Here is a 15,650-nt window from a genome sequence, read left to right as displayed (position 1 = left end):
TGGCAAAACATTGAAAGTATGCATCATTAATTTTTAAGACAGGTCCCGTTAGAAGAAAACTGTTAGACTTCGTGAAGAGTGTAATAGACCTGCCAGGGCTACATTTTATCAGCACAACATTCTTATTTTCATGTCTCTGAAGAGCCGGTATCTGTTTAAGTTACAGTGATGCTCATTTATTGTGCAGTTTCACGCAGCACCCGAGGGAAATCTGACACAAAGTGTAGCTCCTTCACATCAGCTGTAAATGCCTCTCTGCACCATCAGGGAGAGGGTTTCAGAATAATAATGCTGCAGTCTTTTAATATGCTCATTGCCAAGGGTTTAGCACCGAGTATTTTTTATTTTGTTTTGTGAACATAGGATAAGATATTTATGCAGTAATTCGCTATTTCTTGAAGATATAATACATGATATAAATGATGTTATTATCACCTTTGACTGGTAAGGTAAGCTCAGGAGATCTGCACAAACACGAAGGCAGAGTGGTGCCACGAGGCATTGCTTGCACTTGGCCAGGGGAACATGTGGTCAGAGGCTCCGGCTTCTGATAAGAGCAGGGAGCAGGTGAGCATCACCATTTATAACTGCACCCCAGTTGCCTGCTTCCCACTGAGTTCTTTGCACATGGAATTATGTCTCCCTTTGGGGTTATGACGGCACTTCTATTAGCACTGGTTAATCAGTCATGTTGAGCTCTGTGTTATATCCATCCCTCCTCCCCAGCAGGTTGGTGCACGCTCAGTCCAAAGGCTTAGTGCCTGCAGTCCAGTAAAGGTCTTCTCACCTCTGCCTCAGAAACTACAGTGCGCTCAGGACTTCAGCATGAATAATGCACTTTGGGGAATGCTCTGCAGAAAGTAATTAATGAGCCTGGCTTTCATTCCCGGTGAGTCATGTTTGGGCCAGCAACAATTTTCATACAACTTAGATTGTTCATTCTGTTACTTCAGAGGAGAGGTGTGACTAAGTGCAGAGCCAGGTGTTGTTTGAAAAGAGAATCTGGCAAGAACTGAAGTAACCTTTCTTTTCACCATTTTGGTCTTTTGAGATCAAGGTAGTTCATTCATAGTCATAAATGTTTGGTTTCCCTTGCCTTCTCCTTATAACTTTGACACACTCCTACCTCGGCTTCCACAAGTGCATCACCCCCAGTGGTGACCAAGGGAGGACCAAGGAGTTTGCCTGTTCTCTATGCTTGCAGCATTTGATTTCAAGGGACCTTTAAAAGGTGACCCTGGGACTTGCCTTCCAGAGGAGTGGCTTTTCCAGGATGTAATAGTGAGGGAAAGTGCTGCTGATTTCAGATGGGTGACACTGTTCCTTTGGCTGCATAACCATTTTTCTTCTATCTCCTCTATCCTTTTATGCTCAAATCTCAGTGGTTGCTGCTGAGGTTCCTGGGTTGGTTCAGTCCATAGCAGAGGAGCTGAGGGGAGGCCTCATGGCGGCTGCAGCTCCTCACATGGAGTGGAGGGGCAGCGCTGAGCTCTGCTCTCTGGGGACAGCGACAGGGCCCGAGGGAACGGCATGGAGCTGTGTCAGGGGAGGGGCAGCTGGGGGTTAGGGAAAGGTGCTGCACCAGAGGGCGGTGGGCACAGCACTGAGCTGCTGGAGTTCAAGAAGCATTTGGACACTGCTCTCAGATGTAGGGTTTGAATCGTGAGTGGTTCAGTGTGGAGCCAGGAGCTGGACTCCATCCTTGTGGGTCCAGCTCAGGATATTCTATGATATCTGGGAAGTGGTCCTGTAGCATCCCTGGAGATAGAGATGGAAGGAATGTAGGTACCAGTAGTTCTAAACTATGCAAGGGATTAGGATTAGATGGGCTCAGGATTGAGGGGTGGGGCTATTTCTATCCTAGATGACATCAATGGATTTTGGCCTTTGCCCCCACAATCTGGGTGAGGCAGAGTGCCCCAAAGAGCTGTGATATGGATGCCGGAGTGCTTCAGCCTCGGCTGCCCCCAGGAGTAATCTAATAAAGGGGTAGAGGTGGCTGAAAGACAAGCCCTGTAGTTCTTGACTCTGCTAATTAAAAGTCATGGGAATTTCCAGACGTAAGATTTGGCCCCAAACTATTCTTAGTACTTGGGGAATACACTTTGTTGCTTGGAGTTTTTGATAAAGTGGGGAAATAAGTTCTCATGCCCCTTCGTCTCCTGTTTACCAGCATGGCTGCATTGAATCCAAAATAAATGACCTTAGAAAGGAGAACTTTATGTTACAAAAATACTTGTACAGTCTATATGGAAAGCATGTGAATATTCCTGAAATATGATCAAAACAAAACCCAGATGACTTGAAGAGATTGAAGTAACATTATCTTCCCTTTATTCAACCCAAGCAGAATTTAAATCTGCTGCAGGCAGTCTCTAGAAATAGCACTTAATGTGATGCCAGAACATCCTGCAGAAAAGGTACAACGTATTAGTGTATGTGAGTTGTCTTCAGTTTCATTCAGTTGTGTGAAAGGGTGCAGTCAGATAACAACAGTAATGGCATTTGTGGGACACACTCATTCTGGACAACTGCTTACACGCAACTGTGCCTGTGCATGCTGGAGAGCAACAACATCAAGTTAGAACAATGTCTCAGTTATTAAAATATATCTTATCTGGCCTGTTTTATAGGGGTCTGCTTTGAAATTCATATGAGACACTAACCTTCCAAACTAGTACTTCTTGTGTTTTCTCTTCTCTTCTCTTCTCTTCTCTTCTCTTCTCTTCTCTTCTCTTCTCTTCTCTTCTCTTCTCTTCTCTTCTCTTCTCTTCTCTTCTCTTTTTGGAATATTGGTTCTCTTCCTGCCCTTGCCCTAGGGCTGTTGGCCTGATTTTGCATCTCTCTGGACTTTTGGGTCTGGTGGATTCACAAATCATTCTTGTGCTCGCCTCAGGTTTTCATTATGTCCTTATGTACCTTCGAACTCAGGCTGCAGATGGAGCTACCCCAGTGCAGTGACAATGAAATGCTGAGTGACATTGACAAGTATTGGCTCTGAAAGGAGTGGGTAGAAGAAATATTTCAGTCGATGTAGTAAAACACGCATTAGCATTGGGATCAAAACTACCACTGATTTCAATGGAGGCAAACCCAGATTTCTTTTCCTTCTCTCTGCTGTTTTTTTTTCTGCATTTTTGAGTAATTCCTCTTTCTTTCAGGCTCTGAGGCCCCCATTTTTCTGTCCATCTTGATTTCAGGGTAGAGTTGACGAGAAGAAACAGCTACAGAGAAGAAAATAGAGCGTCTGAATGCCATAGTTAGGTCTTTGAGGTTTTTTTTCCCTATGAGTTTTGTTAGAGACAGGTAAAGCTTTGAGTCCCATTTCATTCCCTTCAGTCATTCCTTTCACGTGGTCAGCTGATTATAGCTTTTGAGTTTCCCATGCTGTTCTGGCCTCCTCCTTAGTCAGTGGATTTCTCTAACTTCATAAGCAGACACTTGAGGTAGAAAAGAATGCAGATGTTTGTTATACAAAGCAGAGGAAAAATATGTATCTTTTTGTATTTTGCCAATTCTTGATAATGCCTGCCTAGAGAAATATTAAAACCACATGCTCACATAGCTCTTGATGCCTTTTGAAATGAAATGCTGCCACTTAAATTCACTGTGTTTTTGTTGGTGGTGGTGTGTCGGTGGGTTTTTGTTTTGTTTCATTTTGAATTCATTAAAATAAATATACAAAGAGTTTATAATAAAAAATGCTGACATACATTCTTGCAGAGAGGATGTAGTTTGCCAGTGACTGACCCTGACTTGCTCAGAGCTGTCTTACTTAATGAGAAATGCATAGTAGGAATGGATGGCTGGAAGCCAGAATCAGGAAGATTTAATTGAGGAGCAAGTGAGAGTGATTAGCCATTGAAACAAGCTATGAAGAGAAGTGGAGGACTTTCCATGCCTGGATGTCTTCAAATCAACAATCAAGTCTCATGTGGACAAAATGAGTAATCAAACAAACAATTATGGGGCCTCAACAAAGGGCAACTCTATGAAAGTCAGTGATCTGTGATCTGCAAAAGATTGCAGAATGTAATGGTTCCTTCTGGGCTTAAGAGTTCAGGGCAAATTTAAATACTGATAACGTGAATGTGACTTTCTGAACACCAAATTCCCTCGCAGATTTTTTGCTCCAATTCTGCCAAACTCCAAATGTCCAAGCACTGAGTGAGCGCGGAAACAATCTTGAAAGATCTACCAAGGAAATCATGGACCGTTGTGTCCCAGGAGACATTCATGGGTGAAAACTCATCACAGACAGAAGCTTTTCCTGCTCTGATGCCCCATGGAGAGAAGGTCTGCCTGCCTCTGGCGCTCTTGAGCCCAGAATATCAAAAGCTTTGACAGCCAGCAGAAAGTTCACCTTCAGCCAGTTTTGAAAATGCCCAGCATCACATCTGTCTGTACACAATAAAGGAAAGGCAATTAGAGGAGGAAGGACTCAGTAGCTTTTCTTTTCACAGTAAATAATTCTGAGATACCCAAGAAGCTGCAGCTCTTTCAATCCATTTTTATAGTTTCGCTTGCAAAACAAGCGTGCATGTGCTTTGATTTCAGACTAGCATTCTAACCAGGGATATTTTCTTCAAAAGTAGAAAGAAAAGCAGGCTCCTTTGCTTAGTGAGTTCCTGTGATCTGAAGCCGCAGTGAGATATTTCCCGTTATCAGTATGCAGCCTCCTGCTTTGAATTGCCAACTTCTGAAACTCTTTTTCAAGCATGCCTGAAATAGAATATTTCATGTGGAAATAAATGAGTTTGTGAAACTCCTTTAATTATTTTACTTCAGTGAAAAGATTAAAATCTTAGTCTCTCTCGTTCCATATCCCATGCTTTAACTTAAAAGAACATAAAGAAGATTAATCATTTTCATGCCAAATACAGAACAAGCATATTTTTTCCTTTTCCTCACACAATCCAAAACCACCAGATTCCTGCACCCACTTGCTGTGCGTATGAGCTGAACGTTGTCAAGTACAAATTAAGGATCTGATTAGCAATTGCTTCTGGATGTGGCCTCGTGCAGTTGTATCTGTTTCAGAGTCAAAGCAGAACAAGGCTTCCCTGGGAAGCACTGCAGGGAAATAGAAAGGCTCTGAATCAGTAAATACAGCCCATATCTAATTGTAATTGTAAAAAAAAAAAAAAAATACTGCCTCAATTTGAGAAGAAAAATAAAATATATCATGACATCATGTTAATATTCTAGTGGCCTGATGAGTTTTTTGGAAGGGAGGATGTAGTGGTGGTGGTGGGCTGCTGGGAATCAGGTTGGATTCATGGGCTGGATCTCAGGGTCTGGGCCTTTTGGAATGCCCTCAGCCTTGCAGGGAACATGCAGAGCCTCCTACCTGCTCCCAGGGCAGCCAGGCACTCCCAGTAAATTATGTGGGGACATCAGTGCAGGATGCTGGGCCCTGGGTGAGTACCACACACTGGGGAACCATGGAAATGTCAGCTGTGCTTTGGTGTGCTGTAATTTGTAACTGCACCAGGCATTTTAAATCAAGTGTGGTGCATTAATGCCAAGAATGAACAGCACAGAATGTTGTGGGGGTTTTTTTGTTGGTTTTTGTTGTTGTTGTTGTTTTTATGAAGACTTATTCAAGGCTAACTGATTTGTAAGGGGTGTATTTAGATGTGATGGAAATACAGTAACTGAAAAAAATTACATTTTGAACTCTTGAACTCCAGCAACTTGGGCACCGTGCCCACTGTTCTGGGCAGCCTGTTCCATGCCCACCACCCTCTGGTGCTGCACCTTTCCCTAACCCGCACCTGCCCTACCCCTGACACAGCTCCATGCTGTTCCCTCGGGCCCTGTCACTGTCCCCAGAGAGCAGAGCTCAGCGCTGCCCCTCTGCTCCCTGTGAGGAGCTGCAGCCACCATGAGGCCTCCCCTCAGCTCCTCTAGGCACTAAAACTGGGAGTTTGTTTCATGCAGCGTAGTGGCCATCCTTCACAATGATAGACCATTTAATTTCCTAGGAGTAGGAGGAATTCTGTGCCCCAAAGACCCCTCATGCTGTCTAGTTTCCAGATGGCAAGTCTGAAAGTCCTCATTTGAGCTGAAGTTTCTACACCAGTTCTGCCAATGGGTCTGGGAACTGTGTGGTCACGTACCTTGACACAGGTAACAGATTAGGGCTACTCCTAAGTAGGAACATTTTGGCCTCTGCAGGACCATCCTTCTTGCTGGGAAGCCACAGCACAGCAGATCCTAGAACTTAAGCCTAGCAGGTCATAATGTAAAATAAAATACACTAGCTTGGTGCCCTTTTTATGTCTCTGAGAGTATTTCACAAAGCAGATACATGTTCTTTTTTTGCAAAAGATTTTGCTCTTTGCTGCCATTCAGTGAGACCTACACAGCCTGGAGAGATGGGCAAAGAGGATTTGCTCTTGTGGTGAGGTTCCACAAGAGCAAATGCAGAGTCCTACACCCGGGCAGAAATAGCCACATGCATCAGCACAGGTTAGGGGCTGGCCTGCTGGAAAGGAGCTCTGCAGAGTCCCCTGTCAGGAAAGGCTGAGAGACCTGGGACATTTCAGCCTGGAGAAAACAGAGGGGAGATATTATAAATGCTTACAAATACCTAAATGGCAGAAGTCAAATGGAAGGGACAGGCTCCTTTCAGTGGTGTTGGAGCGATAGGAAAAAGGGCAATGGGCACAAACTGGAACATAGCAAGTTCCATGCAAATATGAGGAAGAACTTCTTTACAGGCTGCCTAGAGAGATAGTCTCCTTCTCTGGAGATATTCAAGACCTGCCTGGAAGCTTTCCTGTGACACCTCTTGCAGGGAACCTGCTTTAGCAGACGGTTGGACTTATTGATCTCCAGCTCTCTTCCAACCCTTGTGATTCTGCGATTCTGTGATTCTTTACAAAGTTGCTAGAGAATTCCCAAGCAGCCAACTGTGGAGACTCTCCACAGAAAATAATACTTGAAGCAGTGCACTTCTTCAGAGCAATTTACCACCAGAGCCTTCCCTAATGACTGGTGGGTCGTTGCCTGTTTACCCTGGATCTGGTCCATGCCTGTGAGTGATTAACCTCCCTACTCACTCAGTGGCTTCAGCGTGAGCAGATTTCCTGCTAAGCTTCACATTTTTCTTGTGCCTCTCAGGTATTCTGAGTTTCCTGATGGAGCTGCTTTGGGCCTCCCGATAGGAAGAAAGTCCTGCTCCCTGGACACAGCCATTGATGCTTGTTCACCTGACTCCCCACTCGTACCCGCTGTAGCTATGTGTCACCACATTTCATCATGCTCTTTCTCCTGAAACACTGCCAAATGCCACCTCACCTTTATAGCCTGAAAGGAAAGTCAGTAAACTTGCACCAAACGTGACCTCAGCTTCCTGAGTCAACATTTTGTAACCTGATTTGAGGTCCTGAGCTGCGGCAGGAGCACCTCACCCCGAAGAAGGGAGGTGCTGGACACTGCTCCCACCCAGGAATCCCCAGTGCTGCAGGCCAAGAGGTGGGCTGTGCCTCCGAACCCATTAATAACCCAAATAACAGTTTTTACTCCATTTTCTCTCTAAAAATTGGTACAAATGAAAGCTGTTTGAAATATGTAGGAAAAAGAATAGCAGCAAAGCTTAGCTTTGTAGAGGTATCAATTGAGGATAAACACACAAATGTTTGTGGGATTCTCAGCCTCCGTGTCCTGAAGGTCATGGCAATGACAGGCAGCTGTCAATTCAAGCACGGGGAAATAAAATACGTGAAAAATATAAAAATCAGTAGGTTGCCTTCAGGTAATTTGGAGGTGGGAGGTTTGTCATATCTCTTAGGTGCTGCCTGTCAAATTTTTATCAGGCTGCCATGGCTTAGCTCACAACTTTGTGCTTCTGCAACCCAGTTGTGGTAGCAAAGGGCAGCCATGGGGCTGGCCCTGGGTGCAGGAGGTGCAGAGATGGCCCTGCTTGGGAGGAACTGAGCAAGCAAGGGCACCCCTACCCATAGGAATGAGGGTTTGAACCACTGAGACTTGATTACAGCCAAAACCATGCATTTTTGTAGGCTACTTTAGTATTGTCTTATAAGAAAGGCTAAAACTCCAAGAAATTTAGTGTTGGATGTCACTTGCTTGTATCTCCTTATTAAAAATAAGTTCCCTTCTCTACAAGAAGGAACAATAAAGTATTGTCTCCGTGCCTGGCTGGACTGAGTGTGTGGGAACTGTTGAGTCACAGCCTGAACCACTGATTGAGCACCTGGAGAAAAGACACAGTCAGCCCCGGGAGCACAGGTGAAGGCAATTCACCTGTGTGACTGGAAGGGGTGGAGCCTGGCTCTGCACCTGTTAGGCCTCATTTAAGGGCTGACTGCTACTGAGGAAGGATTTCTTTCTAGAGATCCTTTGTTGGTGGAGCTTTTCCTTGTGAACCCAGAATCTTCTGATATGGGTGAGCAATCTTCTTCCCTTCCTTTCTAGCACCTTTCTATCATGCTGGTCCTTCCACCTTTTTTGTAACACATTTTTCATTGTGTTGATCTTTCTGATTGCTACAACTGAGGTAACAGGAACAAGCATGAGATAACAGATGTAAGCTCACTTGTGACCCTTGGGGAGCTGTTGGTCTGTCATTAGAGTGATGCTAGGCTGTGGCCAGTGGGGACCTGAATGTTAATTTTCCTTTCCCAGTGGTCTGTATTATTTTGAAATTTCCTCTAATGAACATTGTTAACATGTTCCCTCATGCTATATTCAGCAAGTTCCATCTCCATTATTAAAAAATAATTTTTCAAATAAACTTATTCCAGGTGATTTTTGTTCTGAAGATGAGGATCTGAATAATGCTGGAGGAAAAAAAAAAATTGGTGCTGCTTTTTTTTTTTTCCATAGGGAGTCCTCATGGCTAGGACTGATAAGGAACTAGGTGGTCTGACATGGAGCAGCTCCCCACACATCCCATTTGATAAACCAAGGGGAGGCACAGCATTTTACGGCCAGCTTAACATGGCCCGTGCCAGAATCTCAGACATGGTAAAAAGCTGCAGCCCCATTAACTTCACTGGAGATGGGTCTGCTTACAGCAGCTGTTGTCTGTGGAGGGGAAAGGGTGTGAAGTGTCAGAGAGGCAGACCCTGACAAACAGCTTATATTTAACTGCAAAAGAGGAGTGGAACAAAGTCTCCATTACTTTTTTTAATGCTGCAATTAACTGCTCTTCTATTAATGCCACAAATCTGCTCTGTGTCCTCCTACAAGCAGCAGGCCTATACTCACACAGATCACAATTTACAATGTGCTAATAATTTCTGAGGACCCTCCTCAGAAAGTTTTACGGTATTCCAGATATTCACAGATTACAACAAAATTAGGCCAAAGACTCTGAAATATTCATCCCAGACATTAAAAAGTCAAAGTGCTGCTGTCATTGGTAACAAAAGAGCTCATGGCCAATTTTCTAGGAAGCCTAAGACACCTGCTGAACAGAGCATCAGAGAGGTTGGATGGGATTTTGGTCATGGCTGTACATTGCTCTGGTCTGAGGTGACAAAGCTGAGGGCATGCCATATGGGCAGCAATCTATGCCAGGGACTGCCAGCTGCTTGCCTGATAGATTACTGTGTCCCTAATTCTTGGTAGCGAGTGTTTTCTTTCTCTCTGAACTCACTGATTCAAATGAGTTCGTTTTTGTAGCTTTTTTTCTTTTTAGGGGGATGCCGTTCACTGTGTCTTCTGCCATGTGGCAAATGTCATACCACTGATTGAAAAACAAAGGTTTCATTGCCTCCTTTCCACAAACATAGTAAGGTAACCCCAGGACCACTGTTACCTTCATAACTTCTGCAGTTCCAACGAGCTGCCTCTCAGTTTTCTGAAGGCTGGGGCTGCCCTGAGTGATGTGGGAGTAGAAGGGAAGATGGGAGCACGCATGGCGTGCTGTAGCTAGCAGACCCACAGCTGCATGCAGCACTCTCACTCACCTGCTATGGGTCAGGCTATGAAGAACCACTCTATTTGCAGCATTGCAAGGAGTCAGTTTCTAGGTCTCTAGCATTGTTTTATTAATAAAAATCAAACTATGCTAATTAGGAAATCTTAACGGGCTTTGACTTAATCTTCAGATCTGCAGTAGGTCATGTATGGGAGAATATGGTTTCATGCAATTATAAATTAATGAGGAGTATGTTATTAGTGACAATGAACTCTTTGTGGCTTACGGTTTAGTGAAGAATATTTTTAAAAGAAGACTTTGTGCTCTCAGGATAATTTATGTTGAACAAGACTGTCTATAAACTGCAGGTGTCTCATTAAATTCTGCTGGTGATTAGAAGAAGCAGCCATGTGCAGAGATGTTCATCAGGGGCTCCATGATTTGTGCTGTCATGCCTGGTTTTTTTTCGTAATGTCTACACACTACTTAGCATTGTAGCTCAGCTGGTATGAGCAGAACTCTGCAAAAATTGCAGATTTCTGTTCAGAAGTGAATGGCATCAGGCCAACTATTGATTTACGGATTGACATATACCCCTGTATAATGGCTGCGAGAACACTTGGTACGTACCTGCTACCTTTCTTCTGGAGTACATTAAAAATAATTTTCCACTTGATAAACGAAGTCATGCAGCATGATATTTTTACTGGTTGTTTTCATGGAGAGAGCTGCAAAGTGTGGCTTTATACAATGACACTGGAGAGAGGGAGGCTGAGAAAGTTTGTGCATATTCCCAGTTCTGATTAAATGGCTTGGCCTGAAGGCAAGATGGATATGAGCCCATTTCTTCCCACCCCTGACATGAGATTGAAAACAGCAACTTGGCATAGTGCTTAAAATATATATATATCTTCCTTTTTAAAGCTAATTATTTTGGGAGATATAGTTGTAACATTGAAGCTTCTAACAGTAGTGATACATTATTTAAAATCCTCCTTTGTCTTATTCATCTCAACAACTATAAGACATTTATTTTATTATCTCCACAGAATTTATTTCATAATTCTCTGCTAGCTACATGTAGCTACCTTTTAAAATCTTTGCACCTCCCTTGTTCGTCTGGTCCCTTTTTTTCCCCTTTATCTTCCAAATTAATCTAAGATAGACAAGGAGTGGTGAGATTCTCTCAGTGGTGAGGTTTTCTTTGGGAAGATGTGTTTAAGTGGCACCACTGTATTTTACTCTGGTCCTGCGCAGCACCTATCACAACGAAGACTGTATCCACTTAGACCAAGAGAAACAACAAAGTGCTTAAAATGCGATTATATTGTCTTAGCAGTTCAGATGGAGAACTTGTTAGATAGAGACGAAATATGTGCTTTTGGCTCCTTCACATAAACCACATCCACAGATGCAAGAAACATTTGGGTGTTTTGAGTAATAGCAGTTAAGAAAGACCACTGTGTTTTTTCTGATTTTTTTTTTTCAACTGTATAATCAACATTTTAGAAAAGGGTGTATGCAGGCTCTGGGCCTGGTCCAACCTCTCACTCAGGCAGGCCTGTTTAGAGCAGAATTCCTGGGGTCTTGTCCTCTTTCTTCTGAGTATCTCCGAAGACAGAGAACCCACAACTTCTCTGGGACTTTGTTCCAGTACTTGAACTTCTTCAAAATGTAAAATTTTTTCCTCATGTTAGGCTGGAATTTCCCATGTTCTACATTGTGTTGTTGCCCTTTTTCCTCCCACCACATGCTTCTGAGGGGAGTTTGGCTCCATCTCCTTTACATGCTCCCCTTAACTGCAAACAGAAGTCTCTTCTGAAGGCTAAAGAAGCCCAGTTCTTTCATAAAAATTGTCTCCATTCTTATGCAAGAGTGAAGCTGAATTTGTTTTGTACAGATTTCTTCTAATGAAAAGATGTCATTATCTATATATCCCTTCATAGTTCCAGAAATGTCTACAGAGATGCATACAAATGCCATTTTAAAAACCCATGCCTATGGATTCAGCATTGCTCCAACTATGCACTCCAGCGTAAGTGCTGCTTGAGAACACATCCTCAGAGGAGTCAGCTTAAATATTTATAGCTGTGGAGCTGCACACTCCAACTACCAGACCTTTATCCAGATGCCCAGGCAGGTGTGTCTGCCTGTGCAGAAATCTCTCTTCCATCCAGATTCAGCAGCTGATCTAGCTGACAGCTTTGTGAGGTCCTGTACTGCAAATGAGACACAGCCCTATGGTGCTTTGCTGCCTGAAATACGAGAGGAGGGAGCCCGACAAATCCTTTCACTTCCTTCACATTTTCCAGAAAAGCTGCCTTATTTCATAGAGAGTATTCAGACAGTTCTTATCTTTCTCCCACATTGAAAAGCAGATGGTATTAAATTCACCTCTACAAACTTCCTGCAGTGGGCTATGCTGGGACAGCAGGTCTTTTTCAATGATGTCTCTATCAGGCTTCCAAGATCCCAGAGCTATGGGAACGAGGTGGAATCAACCCAGGTTTGTTGTAGTTCACTGCCCTTCTGGATGTAAATGTGGTGTTTCTCTGAGATATCAGCCTTAGTCGGAGAAGGGCTGTTTCAATCTCCCCTGGAGAAGCAGGACAGTGAGTGTTGGCAATGGCATGAGCCAAGCGCCCCGCCACTGTGCCAGGGCTTGGATGGGGCCTGCAGCCAGGAAGGGTCCATTCAGCCTCTGCTCTGCCTTCTTTCATGGGCTTACAAGAGTGCCAACTGGTGAAAGTTAGCAAAGAAGCTGTCATCATAGAATTATGGGATATAGTGAGTTGGAAGGGACCCACAAAGATCATCCAGCCCAACTCCCAGTGGAGACGCCTCAGGACTGAGAACTGTGTTGAAGACTCACCCATTAGCAGTCTATTAAGACCCAAAAGAGGGTCTTATTTCCTAGCAAACTTGCTCTCAAGAACTGGGAGAGTTAGTACTCATAATTCCTTGCCTAACTGTCAGCACCATTCAGATATTCTTTTTGCTATGAGTCAGAGACTTTAAATGCTTTGACTTTGTGTTCTCCATTTTACCTCTTCTACGTTCAAGGTTTTTTCAAGATGTATTAGTGCTTGTGGGTGACTCTGGGAAATGATACCAAGAAAGCCTTGACGGGAGCCAGCCTGAGAGAAGGAGCTGTACTCCATGTCCCACCCACCAGTGCACAGCTTCCCTCTAACTTTGTAGATCACCATGCAGGTGTAGGTCTCCTTGTAGACCACTCTCTTACCAAGTGGGTGACAAAATGACAGGGTACTCAGCTTCAACAGCTCTACCTGGCCCTGAGAGTGACAGAAGAGGAGGAGTCAGGCTGAGTTGCTGCCCTGAACCATCAGGAGTGCCTCACCTACCTGCTCATGGCTTCAAGTAATGAAGAAAAAAAGAAGCTGTGTCCTGTTGTTCCCAGATTCTTCCTAGAGCTGGGAGGAAGTAGCTGCGGTAAGGGTGGATCTGCAGCCCTGCTCCCAACATGCCTAGTCCCATCTCTGAGCCAGTGTGCGTGGCAGTGACTGCGATGGATGTTGCTGATGTCCTCAAGGAGCACCTCTGGACTGCTGCGAGTCAGTGCAGCCGAGCTTGGGCTACAGTGAAACATCTGTGTTTTCACACACATTAAATGAATATATAGCTCATATTACTCCTCCCCCTGCCTACTTAAAATGCCAGGAGCTTCTGCTGTCCTGCTGACATGAATCAAGAGCAAACACCAAAATGTCAATGAGTCAGGCTGTTGTAAAGTGTGATACAGCCTGAGCCTTAAAGCATGCCTTATATCACACGTGAATTCATCTAAGTACATACGCAAGGGAAAGCAAACACAAAAAGAATGAGGTGGGTCCCTGCTATTTAGCAGATTCCTACTGCAGGCGTTTCAGTGGAACTCATCACTTTGGCTGAGTCTTGGCTTCACTACTTTGGTTTTTGAGAGATATCTACTGAAATGGCAATTCATGCAGTATACTTGCATTAACTAATGCTTCTTCAGCAATATTGCTCTGGCTGATATATTACTGTTCATCTGACGTTTTCTAAGAACTGGAGATGTGAGTTTGATCCAACAAATTTAACTCTTCAATCACGTAAGAAATCTTAGTGAAATCAATGGGTAAAAATGTGGAATTTGATTAAGCATTCCATTAATTCTTAATTATTCCTGCCCAGGGTGTGATGTTCATTCATATTACTAATTCATCTTGCATTTGCCCAATTTGTACAGAATATAGTAGGAAAAATAAAAATACTGTGTACTTGGACTCAATCCTTATGGGTCTCTTCCAAGTCAGAATATTCTATGATTCTATTATTCAGTGAACATGTTATCTGAAGTTACAGTTCAAACAGATGCATGTGTCCATGTGCACACTTGCTGCCTTTATTCCACAAACAATTTAATAGGATGACTAAAGGAAAGGCCCTGGATGTAAGTTTGTAAGGGTTATTTTTTGTTCCTCCATGCTCCAGACTGGATACACAGTTTTGCCAACGTTTAGCTATAGTCCATATATCCATGTGAAAGCATATCTGAACATGAGTTTGGCAAAACATTTATTTGTAATCTAGAATTAGATACTACTGGTATAATTACATTTGCTCAGTCTGAAGAGAAATCTCCAGGAGAGACCCGATAGCGGCCTTTCAGTACCTAAAAGGGGGCTGTAAGAAAGAAAGGGACAGGCTCTTTAGCAGGGTCTGTTGTGATAGGACAGGGGGAAATGGTTTCAAACTAAAAGAGGGAAGAGTTAGACTGGATGTAAGGAAAGAGTATTTTTACAGTATGGGTAGTGAAGCACTGGCACAGGTTGCCCAGAGAGGTGATGGATGCCCTGACCTTGGAGACACTCAAGGTCAGGCTGGATGGGGCTCTGAGCAACCTGATATAGCTGTAGGTGTGCCTGTTCATTGCAGGGGAGTTGGACTAGCTGACCTTTAAAGGTCCCTTCCAACTCAAATGATTCTATGAGATAAAAGCTAGGTTTTGCATACTGGAGTAATGAAATGGATATTTACTTGCTATACGTTCAGTCTATTAATCAGGCCCTTTTTCATGTAATAAATATTTAGCCACTGACAACTATCATATGCAAGATTAGAATGGTTCTTAATAATCCTTCTACTAGAGAAAATTTTAATTTTTGGAAACTATTTTTCCAGGTGTAAACTTTCTTGGTACAATGGACAAAATCTGTTTCCTAAGAACAGTGATAGGCCTGAAATGTCTCAGAAAGAAATGGAGAAAAAGTAATTTGAATATATTGGAAATTTGGGGTAGGAAACATGTTCTGCTTTATTTTCTATTGAATGGGAAAGAAGCAGAGGACTTTGAATTCTACAAATGCAAATGCTAATTTGGGGTACTGGTTGAAACATCTGCTTTTTTTAGCTACTTACATTTATCCTCTACTTTAGAAAGAAAGTGACTTTGTTTTTTCCCATAACTTTACATGTCATACCTTTAAGAGAATGAACCCATTTTGAACTCAATACAGTTTGGTCTTTTCCTGCTGTTCCATGAATCTTGGAGAGATTATGACCAGTTTAAGTGGAAAGGGGGTTTCTGTTTCTCACTACCTACCTGCAAACTGCTAAGGAGCCAGCAAGGGAAAATGAGGGGTATTCACAATAGTCTCCAGCTTGGATTACATGTATCTTGAAAGCACTAGCAGCAGATGCTTGTGGAAGTGATTATGCACTCAGTCATATGCAGATCCTTCTGGCTGCCATCGCCACTCCTGCACATTTGTAG

The sequence above is a fragment of the Numida meleagris genome, chromosome 2, assembly GCF_002078875.1.
Source record: "Numida meleagris isolate 19003 breed g44 Domestic line chromosome 2, NumMel1.0, whole genome shotgun sequence".
NCBI lineage: Eukaryota > Metazoa > Chordata > Aves > Galliformes > Numididae > Numida > Numida meleagris.
Note: the sequence above shows the minus strand (reverse complement) of the source record.